Raw genomic sequence first — 24,483 nt, 5'->3', positions numbered from 1 at the left:
ATAATTAAAGGTAAAGTAGTAGATAAAATGTTCTTCATTAATGGTGAGGCAATACCAACAGTGTCTGAGAAGCCAGTGAAGAGTCTTGGGAGATGGTACGACGGGGATCTAAAGGACACAGTTTGTGTGGGAGAAGTTAGACAACAAGCAGTGGAAGGGTTGAAGAGCATAGACAGCAGTGCTTTACCAGGCAAACTAAAACTCTGGTGCTTTCAGTTTGGTCTACTGCCGAGGTTGCTGTGGCCACTGACTGTGTACGAGGTTTCTTTGACAACAGTAGAGAAGCTGGAAGCTTTAATCAGTTCATACATCAGGAAATGGTTGGGTGTTCCACACTGCCTCAGCAGAGTGGGACTTTATGGTAAAGGAATACTGCAGCTACCAGTCTCCGCTCTAACCGAGGAGGTTGAAAACTGGAAGAAAGTGGGCGGCAAAGAAAGCTGTGGAGGATGCAAAGGCTGCCCTTTGAATTGGTGATATCATGGGGCAAGTTCAGCATGGAAGAGGGGGTCTTGGTCTCAGTTCAGCTCCTCCTACATGGCACAAGGCAGCCCCAGCTCAACGGAGGAAGCTGGTAGTCAACGAGGTGCAAAAGCAGGAGGAGAGGATGAGGTGAATAAAGGCCATTTCCCAGGCCAAGCAGGGAGAATGGATGAGATGGGAGAGTGTGGAACAACGCAAGATTGGCTGGAAAGACCTATGGTCAATGGAACAGAGCAGGATCAGTTTCCTCATCAGGTCAACATATGATGTTCTCCCATCACCACAGAACCTAAACCTCTGGGTAGGAGAGAATCCCTCATGTCCTTTGTGTTCATCACCTGCAACATTAAGGCACATTTTGACAGAATGTAAGGTGGGTCTTAGCCAAATACGGTTTACTTGGCACCATGACCAGGTGCTGCGATGTTTGGCCTTAGCATTGGAAGACAAGCGTAACATGATCAATAAGTTGCCACCTGTTCCATCAAAACATTACACACAAAAAACAACATTCCTCCGCCCAGGAGAGCAACCACCAAGAAAAGGTGTTAAAACCAATCCTCGCCCAGGACAACTGGAAGCTGCTAGAGACTGGAAAATGCTGGCAGATGTTGGTCAATGGCTTATTTTTCCACCTGAGATTGCCACCACTAACCTTCGACCAGATATTGTCTTGTGGTCTGGATCAGCATGCCTTGTTCACCTGGTAGAGTTAACAGTGCCATGGGAGGATGCTGTAGATGAGGCGTATGAGAGAAACTGCAGTATGCTCAACTAGCCACTGAAGCGGAACAGCAAGGATGGAGAGTCCGGGTTTACCCAGTGGAGGTGGGTTGTCGAGGATTTGTGGCACACTCTACAACCCGGTTTCTCAAAGACGTCAGATTCAGTGGCCAAGAGTTGCGTCGCACAGTGAAGAACTTATCTGAAGCAGCAGAGAGGAGCAGCAACTGGCTGTGGTTGAGAAGGAAAGATTTTGGCTGGGGATCTCAAGCACAATAGAAAGAAAGAAACGCTGATGTACGGGTAAGTAAGCTGGGCTGAGTTGAGTGGGGGACGGAGGGGGGTGATGCTGGGACGCCAGAATCACAGTCGAGCCCTCTTGAGGTGTTGTGGGCTAGTCGACGAAACACCGAGGATGGGAGGTGCCCACTTGAAGACCCCAGAGATGTACCCTACTTAGCTCAATCCAGACGGTTGTCATGCTGATGCGCTGGGGAGACTGCACTGTGGTTGATCCCCGGAGCCAGCATTGCAGCCGTTGTGTGTGCTGATGCGCTAGGGAGGCAATAAGCTGATCCCTGGAGCCAGCATCACACTTCAGCCATCAACACCAGACAGAAGGATATCTTCATCATCATATGGAAGGAAGTGCAAATGGATGGAGACACAGATGGATCACATTAGTTTACTGTAAAGCTACGTCTTAGTTGGTGCTTATCTTGGTGAGAGCCGAGTTCAAATCAGCATGAAGTTTTAACATCTGCTCTCGTGTAATGGAAATCATAAAGTAATAACCCAAAGCTATGTTCTTGTCAAACTCCTAAAAAATGATATAATAAGAGAAGTCCAGACTGGGAGGGGCAGACAATACCTGTCAACGGCTACTGTGCATCCAGTAGCCGTTCAGCAACCAGACTCTGCCTTATCGAAAGGGAGCCTTCTCATTTCTCTCTCTTGATGATTGTGAAGTAAAAGTGAATATTATCTATCTATCTATCTATCTATCTATCTATCTATCTATCTATCAGGGATTTTAATCTTGATATTTTCCATTGATAGATTAATCATCCAATGTGTCATCAATCAATTGATTAATCATGCTGATTTTCTTTTGCGCTGCACTGCCTGTTTGTGTGTCATTCAGCCAAATGCCATGTCTATAAAAAAAAAAAGATTTAAAATAAATCAAGAGCATATATGCTGTAAATTACCAGTTGCACTACAAGCTAGAATATTGTATTTAACAAATCCATTTTTTGTATACCATAAGGCTTCAAGTTTCAGACATAGCTCTTAATTTTCTGATACCGTTTGAAAGAAATACACTGAATAACAAGATAAATCTTTTTATGTGTGACTAAGATGATACGATAAACTTGTAATACTGCCGTGAAAGGAAAGCACCGATGAGCAAATGTTGCAAGTTGCAGTCTTCCTGTCTTCATTCTGAGATATTGTGAAATTTTGGGTACACTTTTCAGTTGCTCTTTTGCCAAGGTCTTTAGAAGTACCCTCCGCCATTTTTCAAGATTCATTTTTTTAATCGATCAAAACCCACAGGTGTGATTAATCGATTAATCATTAATCAATTAAAATCTTGAAAAAAAAAAAAAAAAAATATATATATATATATATATATATATATATATATATATATTATTCAGTGAAGAACATCATTTTATATAATGAACAGAGACAACAAGAAGACATCATTTCAGAATACAGGAGTGCATCTACACCAACTACAAGTTCGAAGCTGAGATGGGCTTTTAAAACCATGACGAGAATGTAAAGAGCTTCAGGATCTCAGTTGCTTGAGGGTTATATTTGGTATCACAGGGCAGTGAGAAGACAACCTTTAGATAAGGCATTGCCTGGTTGCTGAACTGGAAGAGTAACCCACAGCTGCCTCTCCCACTCTGGCCTTTTTGTATTATAATACAGTAGAAGGATGTATCACTTGTAGCTCTGAAATCTTAACCTACAATTTATAGGTCAAAGAGAATGCGTGTCTAATATCTATACAACAATTCAACTGCTCATAACTGAACTCTTCCTCCTGTTTTATATGTTTTGTCCATGTATCAGTTTATCTCCCTCTGTGTATGTAATGCTGTAAATACAATCTTTATTCAGCTATCTACTTTCACAAATATAAACCTGGGGAAACCATTTATCAAAAGGCAGGTTAAGGAGGGCAGTGGTGGGGGGGATTAAAAAACTGTCTTTGAAATTCATTGACTAAAAAAACATAGTTCCTTTCAAACGAAAAAGAACAGCTGTATAATAAAAACTCTTCCTGAAAAAAATTAAAAATGTATTAGTTCCTGCTGTTTGTATTACAAGTGTCTTTAGAGGGACCTGATGAGAACAATGTGTCTGATGCTACCCAACTGACTTTGAGGACTTCGATGGAGAAAAAAACCCCACAGAATCCTTCCCTGCTGAAATACTCAGTGGCCTGCTTTTCAAACAGAATGGCAAATGGAGATTAAAAGCACAACGTGCAACACTTCATTATTTAAAAAGCGTTAATTCCCTTGGTCTGTAGTTTACCAGCAGATCTTGGGCGGCACAGTGCACAGAGGTTGCTGCTTGTTTCTCACAAGTAAATCAGCTAAGCCATCCTTATAATAAATGTAATAATAATAATAAATAATAATAATAATGTCTCAAAGGGAAAAAAAGATGATCAACTGAACCAGATGACTCAAAAACAGATGTTTTCCATAGTAAATGGGCCCAACCTTGACTAGACATTTAGGCACCTCTCTAGACCAAGAGTACCTGTTGAAGACCAGAGCCTCTGAATGTCAAGTCTACACCTGATCTAGCGAGCAAGACCCCGTTTTCGATCCATGGTTCTACTGAATTACTGCTTCCGTCCAAATAACTTTAAAACACTCGTACAGATTAGACAGCTGTCCTGCTCCATTTAACTGTTGTTATTTAAGAGTTTTAATATGTTAACATTGTTATTTCATTTCTGGTTTAATTCGATTCTAAAAGTAACATGCTTTTAAGATGGCATGCAAATAATCTCAGGGGCCTCTAAAAAAGAGAAAAATAAACTACACATTTAGTGCTTACACCAAATTCTAATTGGAGCTACCCTGAACCCACATTGAGTTCAAATGTTGCGCAAACAACGGATCAGCTGTATATGTATATTGTAAGGAATTGGTCAATAAAACAGGGAAAAACAAGATAAACAAACTGGTTGGTAAACACTGCTTGTTGTGCAGGGACAATACATGGCGGCATTAGGACCGTGTGGAAGCTACTGGAGTCAGGGTTGACTCCAGTCCAAATTAGTTAATAATTTAATTCAACATTTTGTTAATTGTCTTCAACGATGTAATTGATTGGTATTTAAAAACTCTGTGTGTGTGTGAGTGTTGGACGAGGGAGAACGTGAGGAGTTTGGTTGGTGATTGGTGATTGGTGATTGGTGATTGGTAATTGGTGATTGGTGATTGGTGATTGGTGATTGGAGAGTGAGTGGAAGAAATGATTTGTTATTTGGGTTACTGGTAAACGAACACTGAAACAGGTATTTGGATTTCAACTTTTGGATTGTGATTTGGTTTTGATGACGAGGGAACAGGCTTAGCCTGCCTCCTATTCAGATAGTATCAACACCTGTTTAGATGGGCTCGAGAACGCCCAATCCAAGGTGAACAAATGCTTCACAATGTGTCTTTATCAGATGTATGTTGTGTTTGTTTTGATCTGTTAAGCTTTAACATTTTTAAACATGTTATAACCATACATCAGGGATGGAAATAAGACTCCTGTTCCATAGCAGTTTCACCCATTCCATGTTTTACTACAAGCCTGGTTAGCTACTGTGTATAGGTAACATGCTCAGGTGTGTGTTATTAAACTCATAGTAAAACCAAGAATGGATCAAACTGCTGTGCAATGGCAGTCTTATTTCCATCCCTGTATATACTGTAGTACCACATCATTCTGTAAATAGTGTTGTGTGTGTGTGGTAATTACAAAACAAACAGTACATTATTCTTACTGATTAAAAATATCTAATTGAACCTCACCATTTGTGTCCTTAGGGATATCACAGATCTGAACAGCTAATTATACAATTGCACTTTATTATTTATTAAGTATAACAAAAAAAGGAAAAGATTAAAATTCATTTGTAGCAAAAGCTTTGCTTTTGGGATGAGGAAAAAAAGTTACAAGAAATAGATGTCTACAATTATTTATTTCAACGATTGTTTTGCAAAACTCCAAACATGTTAAATCAAAAGTATTCATACCCTTTGATGCTATGATAGTATTGTCTACAAGGTGCTAGAAATTTCAACATGATAATGCAAAACCTAATTCTAGAGAAGTCTAGAAATTCTGTATTGTAGGTGAACATCAGTCTGGAAGAACGTTCTTGCACCAAGAACAAGTAGAAGAATTGTGAGGAAGGTTAATAACAATCCGAGATTGACTGCCAAAGATATTCAAAGTGAATTGGCTGCAAGTGGGATGGGGTTTCCATTTCAACCATAGGTTGAGTATTGCATGGCGAAGGTCTCAATGGTCGCAGACCGAGGAAAAAGCCACTCTTAGGAAAACGTCTCAAGGACGTTCTAAGAAAATAGTCCCAAACATTTATTTTTATATAACAAACAAGGATGACATACATATAATGATAAAAACAATTAATTTTTTCGATTTAAATTTTATATAACTCGTTAGGGTTTTGAACCCCTATTTATAATCTGGACATTACAGTCCATGTACGATGGAGTCTGAACTACAACTACAATCTCTCATTAAATACCACTCTAAAATGCCTCCTAACTCACCATGTTTCTACCTTCAGCCAAACCCTTCCTCTCCTGAATCTATATGTGTGCATACCTAAATTCAACGGTACTGTTGAGCGTTGACTCAACAAAAACGTCACTATTGTCACAACACCTCCAGGTATTTAGGAACACTTCATTGATCAGCTCACCAGCTTTGAGAGTCGGTGAGTTCATTGAGTCAGCGTTGAGCCAACGCTGCGCATCACTAGCTCTCAACGGTGAATTTAGGAATGATTTTAAGAGTTGTTGCTTCTCAGCGTTGAATTTAAGAACGCAGCCAAAGTGAATACGTAACTGTCTGCGTCTTGCTTTGTTGTTGTTGAAAGATGCTGTGTCTGCGCTCCAGTCGGGCTGACAGTCTGTGATTGGCTCTCGGCAGTTGCAGGTACAGGATTGGTTGCTTTTGTCGATGCAAAGTATTGATTGGCTGCTTTTGGTGGATAATAAATTAATTTGGACCAATTGTGTCTTTGTTTAGTTTTACTGTCCAATAGTGAACTACGCTTAAAAATACAGCAAGTCAAAAAGAAAAAGCCAGCACTTGCGCGGATTCATTTTTAAATTTGATTCACAGTTGGTGCTGAGACATTCCAGCGGGCAACTACCATTAGAACTGGAAGATGATTGGCTGACGGTACTGAATTGGGGGGGCACTGGACCTAAGGCCCGCCCATAACACCGGGCCTGTTAAACACCATTTCTGTCTCGGGTTAACACACATTTGCTGTGCAAAGAATATATATATATGACAAACTCTGTTTTTGAGCAGGTGCAGTGACTTTATATTGTGCTGATTAACAATTGACATCACGAAGATGCTGCAAAATGACAATGTCAATCTTGGGCAGGTGTTGTGACTCTTGGTCTCCCAGTTCGTGGCCTGTCATTGACAGAGTGTGTCTGGTTATACCGTCTCGCCAGGTTTGAAATTGCTGGCTGTGAGCACCCAAGACGGAGAGCCACAGTACGCTGCCTAGTCCAGTCTCCATCATGCAGATTGCACGAAGGCGCTGCTCTCTTAAGAACATAAGAACATAAGAAAGTTTACAAACGAGAGGAGGCCATTCAGCCCATCTTGCTCGTTTAGTTGTTAGTAGCTTATTGATCCCAGAATCTCATCAAGCAGCTTCTTGAAGGATCCCAGGGTGTCAGCTTCAACAACATTACTGGGGAGTTGGTTCCAGACCCTCACAATTCTCTGTGTAAAAAAGTGCCTCCTATTTTCTGTTCTGAATGCCCCTTTATCTAATCTCCATTTGTGACCCCTGGTCCTTGTTTCTTTTTTCAGGTCAAAAAAGTCCCCTGGGTCGACATTGTCTATACCTTTTAGGATTTTGAATGCTTGAATCAGATCACCGCGTAGTCTTCTTTGTTCAAGACTGAATAGATTCAATTATTTTAGCCTGTATGCATATGACATGCCTTTTAAACCTGGGATAATTCTGGTTGCTCTTCTTTGCACTCTTTCTAGAGCAGCAATATCCTTTTTGTAACGAGGTGACCAGAACTGAACACAATATTCTAGGTGAGGTCTTACTAATGCATTGTAAAGTTTTAACATTACTTCCCTTGATTTAAATTCAACACTTCTCACAATATATCCGAGCATCTTGTTGGCCTTTTTTATAGCTTCCTCACATTGTGTAGATGAAGACATTTCTGAGTCCACATAAACTCCTAGGTCTTTTTCATAGATTCCTTCTTCAATTTCAGTATCTCCCATATGATATTTATAATGCACATTTTTATTGCCTGCGTGCAGTACTTTACACTTTTCTCTATTAAATGTCATTTGCTGTGTGTTTGCCCAGTTCTGAATGTTGTCTAGATCATTTTGAATGACCTTTGCTGCTGCAACAGTGTTTGCCACTCCTCCTATTTTTGTGTTGTCTGCAAATTTAACAAGTTTGCTTACTATACCAGAATCTAAATCATTAATGTAGATTAGGAATAGCAGAGGACCTAATACTGATCCCTGTGGTACTCCACTGGTTACCTCGCTTGACAGATGTGGCATGTTGTTTTTTTTTCTGTGATTTTCTTTATTGCTTTTATTCAAGCTTGCAATTCAACAGCTGAAATCACTCCATATCCAGAGTCCAATCAACTGTCTCACTAATTAGGTGATTAAGTGCATATACTTCAGTCATAGTCACTCAAGCGTGTCATGGTCAAGGATGAATGATCGAGTGATTAAAAAAAAAAAAAAACATTTCATCAATGTCCATTATTTATATACCTTATTTTTTTCCGAAAATAAATGTGTTATAATGGTGATACGTTTCTTTTGATGCTCGGTATGTAGATAGATAGATAGATAGATAGATAGATAGATAGATAGATAGATAGATAGATAGTGTGGCGTGTTATCTGATGACATCATTTGTCAATACAGAGATAGTTTCTTACTTTCTTAATATCCTGTTGTTTGTGTTCTCAATGTTATTTGCTATGCTTGTTAACTATTCCAGCAAAAAACTTTCTGAAATAGCTCCCCAAAGCTTACTTCAAAAAACCAGCTTATTCAAAAGCAATTTTGTTCAGTGTCAACAATGCCTCCCCATTTGAAAGTTTTATGCAAGATGAAAAAAACTCGGTGGACTCACATTTTGTAAACCCAATATATTCCAAATATTCTGATATAAATGTAATGACACTGTTTTGAATATGTAAAAGTCTCAGCTTCCACTGAGAATATCAGGTATAGGGTATTACTGGGTATCAATTTAAAAAGCCTTGTGTCAGTTTTTAATACAGGGATCCCACATCCCACCATTCTGTTTGAACTTTTTAAAATAGTTAATATGCATGTAATGAGTCTTTGTGGTCTCCTTCTCAAACATTACTCCTCTCTTTTGAAGCTCCTTCAGATTGTATATCCTTACTTTTACTTACAAGAAAAGGTTGCATCGCATAGCAGGATAGAAGCATGCCCTTCATGTTCACACAGCGATTGAAATCTCACTTAAGTATCTTCTAGAATGCTTTTGACGCATGGGAATGTTTTTTTGATTATGACTAATACAGTTTACTTAATTTATTTGCAAACTAGCTGGATTGTCATCAAATAGTTAACAACATATTAGTTGCATTAACATGTACAGATTCTGCAGATCATTACAGCTTTCAGTCAGGACACTCTTGTGTTAAATAACCACCTTTATTATAATACAAAATCTTAGATTTCCAAAAAACATTGAATCCAAACAATGGGTGTAGAAAAATAAAAAGAGTTGGAACACAGCCTCCTCCCTTGGAGCATCCTGGTGCCGCCTGCTAAAAAACAAACAATAAAATAATAAATCTATGTGACATGTTCATCCCGGTGAACAAAAGATATTAGGCAGAGGAGCATCATATACTCCCCCCTCCGGACAAGGCTGGGAGTGAGGTGGTGGTGGTTGGGGAAGAGCTGGTAATTCGAAAGCACGGCAAGACTGAGTTTGTGAAATAGGCATATATACGTATAGGTTAATTGGAATTTGCTGGTAATAAGCTTGTAGATTAACCAATGAATGTACTTATTCTATAGATTTCCTGCCTGAAAACCTTGCATGCTTTATATCAAATACAGTTTTAATGACGTTTGTATTTTTAATTTACCTCATCCTGTCTACTACAGTGCAGAATACCGGAATACTTCAAAAAGTAGAGGATTTAAAGCTAGCTGACAACACCAGTTAAATTAATATTACATTAATAGTTTTTGTTTGTTTGTTTGTTTGTTCTTGAAAGCTTAATTTGATGATCTTGAGACCAGTAAGTCACTAAGCTGCAGAAGCAGGCAACACAAACTATGTTAACTGTGTGTAGAATGATTTATACCACACGCATGGATGGAATGCCTGTGGTTTGTAAATCTCAATGGTTCTACTTCTACTTGAGGACTAAGCATGTGGAATACATAGAACAAACCACAGGGGATTTGGTTTTATCCAAGTGATGGTTGACCTTGATAACCTGTTGACACTCCATGAACTTCAGTTTCACAAAGACTGTCCACATTGAATATTTTTAGTAAACCATAGCTCCTCGTTGTATACGAGTCACTCTATATCATAGTAAATGTCTAAAAACAACAACGTTTTCTCCTAGCACCGTGAATCCATTAAAAAAAATAAAAAAACTGGTTTACACATTTTGTACAAGATGCCTCCTTTAAGTAGAGACAGCATCCCCATAACTTAAATACAAAACAGATTTTATATGAATTTAGACTACTTATTTAGACACCACAAAATGTAATAACTTGGTCATTCACTTTGGTGTCGAAAGGATATACATGTACAATTCCAGCAGAAAAAAAAAAATCGCTTTCATTTCAATTCCTTTTTATGGTTGCTAGTCAATGGAACAACTCAAACTGGGTTTGCAATGTTGACTGTAACATTGAAATTGACAACCACAAGACAGATGTCACATTGTGGAGCAGTATTCTTACCCTTAAAACATCTCACTAACAGTTTAGTGTTAAACACTGAATGAGAATAGGCCTACATACTGTATAAGGCAGAAGTGCTAGGCCTTGGAAATACTGATACAGCTGTTGGCCAGCCAGAGAGATATATTATGTGTTAATTGATAATAACAAGATAAATCACTCATTGATCTCCATAAAAAAGACAAGATTGCTGACAGGGAACGGAACTCTAGGAAGTCATTGGAATGTCATCTTGTTGCTCCCGAAAAGTCAGACAGCAAAGCAATAGCTTTCTATATATTTGTCTCAGGCTTTATGTCTTACAGGATTCAATTCATATTTCTTAAATGCACCAAAAATATTTATTAATAAAACCCACATTTTCTAATGTGGGACAGAACTGAGAAGAATTATGTTGTTAATAAGGAGAACCATATTGCTTAAAACATTTTAATCCTGAGCAGGGCAGCATGTCATTAAATTTATCAGTATAACATTGTAACGTGGTACTTCATTTAAAACATTTTTTTATTATTATTATTGCTATTCTGTCACTCAAGCATTTCCTTAGTGTTATCTTTTATTTTACTCCAGAGCAACAGCACTCCGTGTTAAAGCACATGATGTACTTTTGAAAGCTGTATTCTATCGCTGTTTCTTTTATCTAGTTCTTTTTCAGATGTTCCCTCTTGTAGGTCAAGTTGTCCTCCACATGTGAAGGTGTGTGGGTATCAAGCTTCTACAGGTTCAGGGCACTCTACAGAACAGTACAAATCGAACAGCATACTGTGCCTTCAGATGTTTTCTTTGCAATAAATTGGAATTGTGCTGCTGCACAACCACTTCAGAGAACCCATTAAAGAATTGTATGGGTTTTTGGATATCTGACTAATTCTAATCATGCTCTGTAGATATTGTATAATACTGTATAATGAAGACTGGACTATTAGAACTGGCAGAACTGAATTTTTTTACAAATGTCCACTAAAATAACCTGCAATACATGTCACTGGTGATATTGATAATATGAACAGAGGGTTCAGGACATATAGCTTTTGGCAGCAGGTATGGCACACCTCAGCATAGTAAGTTTCCAGCAGTGTAATTGAGACATAGACTCAATTATTTGTATAAAAACTAGGGACCTATTTGAATGGATTGACTTTGTATCAAGGAACTGTACTGATGACACTTGACCCAGCTCAGAAACTGAAATACCCTGCTTCTACAGGACATGTGTGTTCTGTGTGGATTTGTAATGCTGTGCCTGAAATACCCTGCTTCTACAGGACATGTGTGTTCTGTGTGGGTTTGTAATGCTGTGCACGCTACTGGCAGGGAGAGAGACTCCGACACAGAAGCTGCAGATTTGAGCGCTTTTGCGCACATTTAATAACAAATAATCACAAACAAAAACAACAAACAAAACACAGGAACAAACACACAGAGGCACGGTGGCCAAAATAAACAGTTGAACAAAACAAGACAAATACTTTTAAATGCACCCTGTGGTTTCCCCTAAACACCAACTATACCCACGAACACCAACAAACACTAACCTCACCTTCACCAGCATTAATCCTCCACATGAACTCCCTACCCAACACCATTAACACCCTATTTATACCCTGTGACTGGAGCCTAATTAATCATCACTTATTCAAATTACGGCTCCAGCCACATTCCCACGTGCATCTGCAGAGAGGAATTTAACCCCCTCCCTGCCAACCCAATATCCCCCACACACCCACACCTGTGCACCGGCAGGGCTTTCACCCTGACACAATGCTTGTGATTGCTTCAGTTTCAAATAGTCCTGGTTTAACAAACAAACCAATAAAAAATAGCATGTCAGTGTAGAAAATGTAGAAATCTCAAAATGTTAATTTTTGAAAAGTGCATACATTTCACTGGAGCTGTAGCTCAGTTATCAACCAATCACTACTGACCCAAGGGCAAACCTGCTAAAAGAGTTATATGTATTTAAATTATGTATAGGCCTATATCACAATGTATTAAATATACATTTGATTGGCTGTTGCTTGCCTGTGTGTGATTCCCAACTTCCCACAAGGCGCCTTTATGTACATTGAAGGTCTTGAAATAAAACATGCTGTGCTATAAAAAATACATGAAAATCATGCTTTGTGTAGGCACCTATGTGTCATGCTGATGGAGCACTTCATGTTGTATTGCCATTAACTGAAATGTAGTGACAGTTTATTTGCATTACTATTATTAACTAATATTATTCCAGGGAGGGCGTTGTGGCCTAGTGGTTAGAGTTGTGGACTGCATCCCAAATGAACACGGTTTCCCTGCTATTCATTTTCATCTTGGAGGGAAGTACAGTTTAAGGCATTGGTGTAACTGTTACTGAATTTTAATTTAATTCAATATTTAGCATGATATCTTAAACAAATTGAACACGTAGCCAGGGGATTTTTCTTTCTGCCAATTAAACATTGAGTACAGACATTCCTGCTGTGGACTAAACTTGCTAAATAAGTCGGGCAACATACACATACAGTACACATGGCCTGCCAAATCCTAACAACATCTGGGTTAAGCAGGTCTGGAGCAACGGCAGGTTCGACCACAGTGCTGCTTAGGGGTCGTCTGCTTTTGGAAAGCCATGACATGCTCTGGCTTAAATAATACAAGGGAACATCCAACATTCTGGATGATAACTAGGGCAGCAGTGTGGAGTAGTGGTTAGGGCTCTGGACTCTTGAACGGAGGGTCATGGGTTCAATCCCAGGTGGGGGACACTGCTGCTGTACCCTTGAGCAAGGTACTTTACCTAGATTGCTCCAGTAAAAACCCAACTGTATAAATGGGTAATTGTATGTAAAAATAATGTGTAAAAAATAATGTAATTGTATGTAAAAATAATGTGATATCTTGTAACAATTGTAAGTCGCCCTGGATAAGGGCGTCTGCTAAGAAATAAATAATAATAATATTAATAACTACATCCCCCATCATTAAAAAGGGATCCCTGTCAAAGCAGCACAGCCTACATCCAAAAAAACATTCTCATCAGAAGTCCCTTACTGCCAGTTTGGAACAGGCATTCGTGCTTGCAGCTCAGCAATGTACGCAATGTATTCAGTAGGAGAGCAGTTGTAGCCCTGTGCTGAAAGGTAATAAAAAAAAGCATATACTTGTCTAGGGCCACATTTTACAATCATAGGCAGCTTCGAAAGGCAGGGGTTGAGATAAGAGTAATTGAGGAATGTATCGTTAATTGATAAGAACTCTGTTGAATTCCTGAATATGGAAACTCCCAGAAGAGAAATTAAGCATGAAAACTAAATTGAATGTACTAAAAGAACAAAAAATCTTTAATAGTGGATTTGAGAATGGCTTTAGGCACTAACAACTATACAGTCCAATATCACTTTATTCATAAGTACCAAAATGAAATTATTCAGTTTCTTTCAAGTACTACATCAAAAAGTTGTGGCCAATTTCAAACCTGCTAGCTAAACAACCTGATGCATGGTCTATGCTAGTTCTAGGATCCAATTCCATCACTAACCTTGGTTAGACTGCTGTCACATATTGTACTTGCTGTTGCTATTTTAAAGACAACAGAAATCCATTATATGTTGGATATTTCTGCATGCTAGAAAACATTTCGGGGGCTGTTTCAAAGTGAGTGTGGATTTCACATCATGCAAAGTTCAGCGAAGTGGGATTGCTGTTAGATGTGGTGTTGGGTATTGTTTTATTCTGCAGGAACACTGTTTAACAGTGTGTCTAACATTGCAAAATCTGGAATTTTCCAAACAGAAACTGGGGGGCTTCTGCACTTAGAAGATGCAGTGTTCACAATCATGTTAAATTTTACATTCAAATATGAGTCTTTTTATTACAATGTTCTATAGTCTAGCCTTCTGCACTCTCTATATCACAACACTTTAGTGACAGTCCAGTTTGTTTACATTACACAGTTTTAACTCCGGGAGACACAATGTTCCTCCTCTGTTGAAACCTTGTCACTACCACTACGTCAAAAAAAAAAAGAAACACACTCCACTTAGGAGGTTAAATATGACATCTCCAAGTCATGTTACATCTTTAGATGCAAAACAGAAATTAAATGTGTTTGAGTTTATGTAAAAATACTGATAAAGCAGAACACAAAACATAGGGCAGAGACTTTCAACTTAATAACTTTCAGTAGACTCAATGGGTGTATCCTGGTGAAAAACTCTCAACAAAGTACATTTAAAATGAAAGCAATCCTTATAGAAAAGTTTACTGTGATGAGTTTGCACAATAATCGATTACTTTGCAAGAATTCTGTATGCTTAACCACGTTTTACTGTGCTTTAGTACACTCTACTCCACTTTACTACGTTTTTATTGTAGTGTACAGCAATAAACTTTTAAAAGGGAAGGGAGACAGACAAAGAAAATGTACTGTTGTGCATAGCTTCTGCATGTGTGGGTACCCACATTCTGTGTTGGCGTATTTGAGTGAACCTAAAAACATAGACACATTCTCAGACTGGACAACCTGTTTCTGGCTGCCTGTTACCCACTTTTGGCACGTCCATGTAAGCCAGGAAAAGGAAACTGTAAAGGTAGCGTCAGCAAAAGAACAGCTTCTTTGGCTAGAGAGCTGGGTCATGCATCAAGAGTGCCAGCCACTGAATGTGAAAGCAGATGTCTGTCAGCAGGGTAGAGGGTGGCCTGGAGCAAAGTGTGTTGTCTAATGGCTGGTAGCAGGACAGCAGGGCGCAGGTTAGTTCAGCCAGCTGCTAGTCTGCCTGTGTAGGAATAGGTGGGGGGGAGTATATGAAATGCATGGAACAACAGGGCTAAGAACAACAAAGCCTTGTCAACACAGACAACAAACAGTTTTCATGCTCTGTGCTACTAGACCTTTGTGACTACCACCAGCACATTAGGGGGACACAGTATACAGTATGTGCCTGGTATGTGTGTTTGTGTATGTATCTGGAGGGTGACGTAAAACAGCAACTGTGTCCGTAGATTTGCTGCAACGCTTTTTAATAATACTGCTGCATTTATTTCCCCATTTGCTAATACAGTACTTTTTTTATTTTAAACAGGCATCTACCGTACTATATGGCAAATACATCGTTATTGTTTGCTTTAAGCATCTGTTTTGAGAAACTTTGAACTACAGAATATCACTACCCAGTCACTGCATTTTTAAACTTTACTTCAGCCAGCAAGGATGTTCCATTTTGCCATGTTTAATAGTTATGTAAACCTCATGTTTGTTTAAGTGTGTGTGCGTGTGTGTGTGTGTGTTATTTTATCCAGTTAAATTGTTACTTTATACACACACACACACACACACACACACACAGTTACACAAACACACAGTGTATGTTTCAAGATGTGTAAAGATTAAAAAAAAGCTCTATCTGTTTTCTGCTAAATGTTATCAGTATAAAAAATGTGATTAAACAAAATAAATGTGCTTTCTTAAGAACAGCAGAGCTTATATACAGTATATAACCCACACTGCTGTAAACACATTTGGTGGATCTGTAGTAGGAAGCAGCATTTAGGAGTTGAGACATGTAAACAAATGGACTATCAACAAACTACAGGTGAAATTGGTAACCATCAATTTAAAATGTAAAATTTAACCAGGCTTTTCCTACACTGCACATTTTATTATTGCACAGAATATAGCAAAAGCATAATAATAATAATAATAATAATAATAATAATAATAATAATAATAATAATACATTAAAAAACACAATAGCTTCCACAGAAATGTCAAATATTTAGGTTTTTCACATTCACTAATTTTGCCTAACAGAAACACACCTCCAAATGCAAGTTTTTTAAAGCCTAAAGCAGGCTAAAGGCACACCAGAGCTCTAGCATTCAAACTATTATCATTACTACCAACACCGAGCTGAATAATACATATAGATTACAATTAACATGTGTGCTTTAAAAAAAGAAAGAAAAGATCACTTTAAGTTCTTCACTTATGAGCTAAGTGGGGCAGGCAGCCCTTGAAATAAAACAGCAGAAGAAAAAAAAAACAGTGTAATTACTGCAGCTTTCTTCAGGAGCCCTTTGTATGAAAACAGACAAAAAATCTACTCCTTTACATTTTTCTTTTTTTTAAATACAGAAATGAAAGACCTGTATGGGCCAGTTATCTTTAGTCCCAAGAAGCTCTAAAAGAACACAACCCTTCTAATCAGCCCCCTCCTATTAAGAAAAAAATGCATGGGGGTCCAAATGAAAGGAGGCCAACCCATTCTTAGGCTATTAGCGAGACTTTCCAGCGACAGACCGAAAAAAAAGAAGAAAAAAAAACGGGGCTAAAAAGTAGCCTGGGACTGAGTGATTTGTAAGGACCCCCCTGGAATCCACAGCATTCAGTCAATCCAACTTCAGCATTATCCCACCGATATATAAAAGCAATGAAGAATAGCATACCTTACCTTTCTGTTGCTGCTGTTGCTGCTCCAAAAATTCTACAGGCTCATTTTGTTTTTCATATATATATATACATATATATATTGTTTTTGTGCTGAGGGGTTAAAAAAAAGTGCACACATCCACACAAAGACCCTTTTCCCTGCAACCCCTGGCCCCCTTAGCATCAAGACACTAGGACAACATCAAAGCAACTTGGGGGGAACACTTGAGGGGCCTATTGTCTGGTCTGGTCTGATCTGTTTTTCTTGTGCCTCCCCCCTCCCAGCACCGCTGCACTTGGTATGGCCCAGGCATTCATGCCAAGTAGCTTTCACACATGGAAGAGAAGCTTGTCTCAAGCAATTGCTGACAAGCCACAAACAAGACAGCCTCCCCCTTTCTCCCTCCCTTGGTCTCCTTCAGAATGTGAGACTCCCTAACTCCTGTAACAGACAGGCAACTAGCTCGAGCCCACAGCTCTCCTGTCTAAAGCTTTGGGATCCACATACACAGCCTAGAGCTTGTTGTTGTATATTCACGAAAGCCAGAGCTTTGAAAAAAAGAGAGGCGAGAAGTGGGGGGTTGGGTGGAACTGTTCCTCCTGTCGTGCTCCTTCAGCAGGGTGTGTGGAGAGGGAGGAAGGGATCGAAGGAGGGGGTGGGGGTGGCAGTGCTGGTTGGTGAACAATAAAACCAGAGGCTCTTTAGACATATATGTTCCTTGGCGTGATTTTACTTTAACCTTTTGATTGCTGATTTTTTTTTTTTTTTTAATCTTTGCTGCTATTGCTGCTATGTATATGTATGTATATTGTTTGGCAAATCAATGCAGGAGTAACATTTTGGAATTTATACCATTAAAAAAAGAAGTTTTAAAATGTTTTATAAATTTGGATATAGAAAATGTTTTCTTTAAATTCCTTTTCTGGGAAGGAGAGTGGAATTTAGCTGCATAAGAAGATTCTACTTAGAATGCATTCTTTTTAAAATATAAACAGAACAGTAAAAAAATCCCCTAAATTAAGAACAAATAAGCACTGTACAATTTCTCAAATCCAGCTCTTTCTTATTGCAACTGTTTTACCTTCTTGTTTAAATTTCTTGTTTGAGATAGCAACTATAGTTTTAAGTTAAACACATTTCCTGCTTATAAATGTATCAGTCTATTAATACAGAAATGCAGGCAGCATTTTTTGAGCGTGCATGCTTGTTTACAAAGAAGCCCTGTTCTCCTTCTGCATGCTGGGGAGGAGTGGGGGCTGAACCTCCTTGTGCTGTGGGATTTTTACCATCCGCACAGCAGACGGGACCTCGATCGTACATCTCAGGCAATGGACACTGCCTTCAACAGCACAGCACCACATTGAACACAAAAGTAATTGATGCATTTTATCTGAGGAACAGCTATCACCTGTACCATTCAAACAGCAGTGTGGAGTAGTGGTTAGGGCTCTGGACTCTTGACCAGAGGGTCGTGGGTTCAATCCCAGGTGGGAGACACTGCTGCTGTACCCTTGAGCAAGGTACTTTACCTAGATTGCTCCAGTAAAAAAACCAACTGTATAAAATGGTAATTGTATGTAAAAATAATGTGATATCTTGTAACAATTGTAAGTCGCCCTGGATAAGGGCATCTCCTAAGAAATTAATAATGATTCAAAAGTATTAACAACCCTTACAAAACACATACAACATGATATTAAACAGGTAGGGTCAAACTCACTCTATCCCGTGACCTAGAGCTGGAACAGAACCTTGCTTATCGCAAAGTTGTAATGAACTGGAGGTGCAAATAAGGTTTGATCCACCCTTCCTAAGTATTCAAGGACCAGGGCTGGGTGGGTGCCTCCTTTATTGGGATAAGAGAAACCTAAGTGTGTGTATGTGTAGCTTTCATTTTCAACAATGCTTGCTTTGAATTAGGACAACCGATCGAACTTCACAGTGGAGCCCGATTGTAATATGCAATTCGTTATCTTTATTCATTAATGTTCACTTTTATACTGGACATGTATAATGCTGTATTATACATTTCATTGAGAATCTGTAAAGTACAGTTGTTATACCCACATGCTGTATTAATGTAAAGAAGGCCACTTTCTTAAGCTTTACCTCAAATAACTTTTTGATTGCAGTTTGATTTTCTGGATTTTCTAACATTTAGAGTTTATGGAAGAACACGACACTTTATATCATCACATTTAATTCCTTGCATGTTCGATAATAACAATGGGATATTAAACTGGTAAGAAATGAAATGTAGGAAAATGTTGATGATATAAAATATACCTTTAATTAATGAATGTTAGAAAAAGACTTGAAATGACTCATGAGTTAAATCCAAAAGGTCTGTGTGATCTGAAATTGAGGGTGAACCCTAAAAATCACAAATCTACTAAAGATGTGCTGTATAAGGGCTCTCAAATCATACATCAATATGATCCTGGCACAGATACCCCACAGTAATGGATATGAAATCCCAGTGATGTTCCTGGTCTGCAGACGAAGGAGGCTCCAGAGAGGAAAAGGTTAAGCATTAAAGCAACTCCCTGCCTGCCTGACATAGAGGAGGGTGGGGGTGCGGCAGAGAAACCAGCTTCCATTGAGAATAGGATGTGATTGCTGTGTCTGAGATTGAGCTGAACTACTGTGTGCTGAGAAGCAGGGGGTTTCAAGAGGGAAGCATATTTTATTGTTTTACTGATGTTGAACCGGCTTGAAGACACAGCTCAGACACATTTGCATGTACAAGTTAACCCAGTACAAGCTGAGAGATTATAATATATGGTTCAATAAAAAATTAATAAATAAATGAAATACTGCAGGCTTTAGTAATTAATATTAAACTGCACTGTCCCCCTCCCCCTTTCAAAGCTGTACAAGTAAAAATATGATGTCAGGAAAAACAAAATGTTTTAATGGGGAATACTATTAACTCATGTTAAAAGCTCCAAAAACTGCTTGTTTTTAAGGGAAGCTATGATTGAGACTTAATAAATAAATAATACATGCTTAAATAAATATCATTGGTTTTGACCAATTGCATTAATTATATTATGGAACAAGGAATATGGGTATGTAGCTTGGGTATGTAGCTTAGTTCAGATTTAAAAACATTTTGTAGTTTGTTTGTTGTCCAGTTTGTTTATTTTCCCTAACGGCTGCGACGTGCTCTTGCTATAACTTACAGCAGAAATAAGTAAATACATTAAAAAAAAAAAACCTTGGAACACTACAGATGAGTGATTTGCTTAACCCTGTCTTCTTAATGAGAAAATAGACACATAACACATAAGTAGCTGTCAGATGTCATCTTTGTGTATGAAAGCTGTCATTGTGCACTACAAACTGCAATTCCAAAGCGCTCTGTTAAGGGAAGGGGTTAAATGTTTTACTTAAACAAATGTAACTTCAGTCTCTCATTTATGAGATTGCTTTGTGTTATCATGTGTGCTGCCCTCATGCCTGCCCTTCTGGAACTCCAAGTTCCTGATGTTTAACAATAACCTGGTTCTGAATGTTTGGACTCCAATATGTTATGAAACAACAAAGTTGCAGATAGAAGAACAGGTTGGTAACCTTTTACATTTGCATTCAATTTTGATGTTTGCCGAGACGACAGAGGACTTCATTACGTTTGAGGGGCTAGGATGGCATCCACGCACTTTGAAAACATGCGGGGGGCTAAGGAGAGGCCGAATGGCAGCAGGGAAAACTGGAAAGCGCTTCCCTGAAAAGCGAAGTGGAGATATTTTTTGTGCGCGGAACAAATATGGACGTGAAAATATGCGTCCTTTAAGTCCACAGTGGTAAACCAGTCGCCCTGCCGGATGGTGCATGAGCATTTGAAAACTCCTTTCCCTCAAGAACCCATTGAGGTATCTCAGGTCTAGGATGGGCAGAGGCTGCTGTCTTTTTTTGGCACTAGAAAATACCTTGAGTAGAACCCTTCCTCCTCTTGAGAGTTGGGTTCTACGAGGCGGATGGCTTGTTTTAGAAGTAATGTATTTACTTCTTGCCGGAGAGCCAAGACCTGGAAAGGGTTGCTCACAGATGTGACCGTGATCCCTCGAAAGGGAGGAGGGCCCGCATGGAATTGCAGTCTGTAACCAGTGTGTACGTTAGCGAGCACCCAAGTATCTGAGGTGCAAGTGCACCAGTATTGCAGTTGGTGTTGTGATAAGGGCACAAGCCTTCAAGGGCCCTGCTGGGGCTGCTGAGGCTGAGGTGGAGCCTGCTTTGGAGGTGCTGGGGCTGTCTCCTTGTGGGCTGCTGCGCTGGGGCCCCACATCCCGCATTTCCCCATCTTTCCAGGCGATTCTGGTTAGCTGCTGCAGAAGCCTGAAGGTGATGCCACAGGTTGCTGCACGGCGCAATGGGAATCGGGACCGTCCATGTCACCATTTGTGTCGTGGGTGGACGCCAACACCTCGTCCTGGCATCGAGGCCACCTGTTGAGACGCCACCCTCTCTTTGTGGGTAGCATTGCAGGATCTCCTCCACTGCTGGCCCAAATACAGATGTGCTCAAATTTGTTGGTACCCTTACAGCTCATTGAAATAATGCTTCATTCCTCCTGAAAAGTGATGAAATTAAAAGCTATTTTATCATGTATACTTGCATGCCTTTGGTATGTCATAGAGCAAAGAAGCTGTGAAAAGAGATGAATTATTGCTTATTCTACAAAGATATTCTAAAATGGCCTGGACACATTTGTTGGTACCCCTTAGAAAAGATAATAAATAATTGGATTATAGTGATATTTCTAACTAATTAGTTTCTTTAATTAGTATCACACATGTCTCCAATCTTGTAATCAGTCATTCAGCCTATTTAAATGGAGAAAAGTAGTCACTGTGCTGTTTGGTATCATTGTGTGCACCACACTGAACATGGACCAGAGAAAGCAAAGGAGAGAGTTGTCTGAGGAGATCAGAAAGAAAATAATAGACAAGCATGGTAAAGGTAAAGGCTACAAGACCATCTCCAAGCAGCTTGATGTTCCTGTGACAACAGTTGCAAATGTTATTAAGAAGTTTAAGGTCCATGGAACTGTAGCCAACCTCCATGGGCGCGGCCGCAAGAGGAAAATCGACCCCAGATTGAACAGAAGGATAGTGCGAATGGTAGAAAAAGAACCAAGGATAACTGCCAAAGAGATACAAGCTGAACTCCAAGGTGAAGGTACGTCAGTTTCTGATCGCATCATCCGTCGCTTTTTGAGCGAAAGTGGGCTCCATGGAAGAAGACCCAGTAGGACTCCACTTTTGAAAGAAAAACATAAAAAAGCCAGACTGGAATTTGCTAAATTGCATATTGACAAGCCACAGTCCTTCTGGGAGAATGTCCTTTGGACAGATGAGTCAAAACTGGAGCTTTTTGGCAAGTCACATCAGCTCTATGTTCACAGACGAAAAAATGAAGCTTTCAAAGAAAAGAACACCATACCTACAGTGAAACATGGAGGAGGCTCGGTTATGTTTTGGGGCTGCTTTGCTGCGCCTTGCACAGGGTGCCTTGAATCTGTGCAGGGCACAATGAAATCTCAAGACTATCAAGGCATTCTGGAGCGAAACGTACTGCCCAGTGTCAGAAAGCTCTGTCTCAGTCGCAGGTCATGGGTCCTCCAACAGGATAATGACCCAAAACACAAAGCTAAAAGCACCCAAGAATGGATAAGAACAAAACATTGGACTATTCTGAAGTGGCCTTCTATGAGTCCTGATCTGAATCCTATCGAACATCTATGGAAAGAGCTGAAACTTGAGGTCTGGAGAAGGCACCCATCAAACCTGAGACAGCTGGAGTAGTTTGCTCAGGAAGAGTCGGCCAAACTACCTGTTAACAGGTACAGAAGTCTCATTGAGAGCTACAGAAAATGTTTGATTGCAGTGATTGCCTCTAAAGGTTGTGCAACAAAATATTAGGTTAGCGGTCCCATCATTTTTGTCCATGCCATTTTCATTTGTTTTATTATTTACAATATTATGTTGAATAAAAAATCAAAAGCAAAGTCTGATTTCTATTAAATATGGAATAAACAATGGTGGATGCCAATTACTTTTGTCAGTTTCAAGTTATTTCAGAGAAAATTGTGCATTCTTCGTTTTTTGTGGAGGGGTACCAACAAATTTGAGCACGTCTGTATATGGCCAGGGGAGATAGGTGTGTCTAGCAAGGCAGACTTGTCCGTATCTGGAACTCTTGCTTGAGATAGCCAAAGCTCTCTTCGTGCCACTATGAAGCCTGCCAGACTTTGACCCAGGGCTTGCCCTTGGAAGCCTGATATTTGCAGCAGTGTGCCTGAAACCAAACGTAGCTCTGAAGCTACTGGTTTAGGGAGAGGCGCTGTTTGCAAAATGCCATCCAGGTAGGCCGTGAGGAGACCTGCCGTGTTGGCCAGACGCGTGACCTGCGTTTCAGCTGCATACACCCTTTTAATGTGGGTTTAGTGTGGGTTCTTAGCCAGACCTCCTACAGGAGGGGCTCGCACCAGGGCTGCGATGGGGAATCCCGCTAAGCCCAATGCCTCCACGCCTTCCAAGGAAGCCAGTGGAGCTGCGTGTCTTGAGACACTTTGTGCTGAGGCCGGTTGGTGCCAAGAGGACTGTATTTCTTCCAGAAAGTCTGGGAAAACCGGGAAGGGCTGGGGGAGGGGGGGGGGGTGCGGCCTGCGCCATCCTGAAAATGGAGTGCCGCTGTTGAGGCGCTGCTGTCCAGGAAACCTGGAGGAATTTGGAGGCTCACTCCATAAGTGCCATATTGCGCAGAATGTTTCGTCCCCCAAGGCGGAGGAGGTGTGCTGCATGCCCAGGCACTGTACACAGAGTAGGTGCTTGTCTTGTGGAGAGAACATCCTGTCACAGAGTTGATCAAAACCCTTGAGCCTGGCAAGGTGTGGAGAATATATAAAATAAATACTTGTGTTCAGGTAGACTCCTTGTCTAATCTGTTGTTGCAAATACCCACTGACTGTGAATACAGCACAGAGAAGTGGAAAGTGGCAGACATGGAGGCAAGTCCCTATTATGTAAAGACATTAAAATGGCCCATGGTGTGCCCAGAATAATGTATTTATGTGAGCAGACTGAGATGGACAAGTATGGGACTTTCCATAACTGTCCTGCAAGGGATTCCAAAACATTTGGTTTCCAGGAATAAACGAGCATCTCCGAGATACTCAGATTGTAGTTGTGACAAGTGCCAGCAAAGACAGGGCCCATCTAAAAAGAGAGTTTGTACAGTTTGCTCCACTGGAAGATGTTGTGTTTATACTGAGGTTAGCTCAGGAGAGTCAGTGTTTAATTTCAATGGAAAGGAAATAATAAGAGCAACCTGTCTCAAGTGTAAACAGCCAGTAGACTGGACAGCCATGGGAAGCATGGTATGTCTGCAGTGTAGGGAGCTTACTGAGGGAGTTGCAATACAGGTGCCAACCAGAGAGAGATCACCATTCCTGTGATGTAAGATACAGGATGCCTGGGACTAGCTTTACTGTTTGAGGGAGAAGAGAACAGAAAAATATTGGGTCCCTCTTGACCTTGTGGGACATATTCCCTAAATATGATAATACATGAATGTGTATTAGAAATGTAAC

The 24,483-nt window shown here is 39.9% G+C and overlaps 1 protein-coding gene across 1 annotated transcript in view; it reads right to left on the bottom strand.

The window, feature by feature from the left end:
- LOC117406352 (B-cell CLL/lymphoma 9 protein-like) overlaps positions 1-17,147 on the bottom strand; it is a 98,043-nt gene extending 80,896 nt beyond the window's left edge. The window contains exon 1 of the mRNA XM_059029945.1: positions 16,911-17,147. The gene's annotated coding sequence lies outside the window, so the exon portion shown is untranslated. The remainder of the gene's footprint in view (positions 1-16,910) is intronic.
- Positions 17,148-24,483: the final 7,336 nt, after the last annotated feature.

This window comes from Acipenser ruthenus, chromosome 9, assembly GCF_902713425.1.
Source record: "Acipenser ruthenus chromosome 9, fAciRut3.2 maternal haplotype, whole genome shotgun sequence".
NCBI lineage: Eukaryota > Metazoa > Chordata > Actinopteri > Acipenseriformes > Acipenseridae > Acipenser > Acipenser ruthenus.
This window is presented reverse-complemented; position numbering and strand designations above follow the sequence as displayed.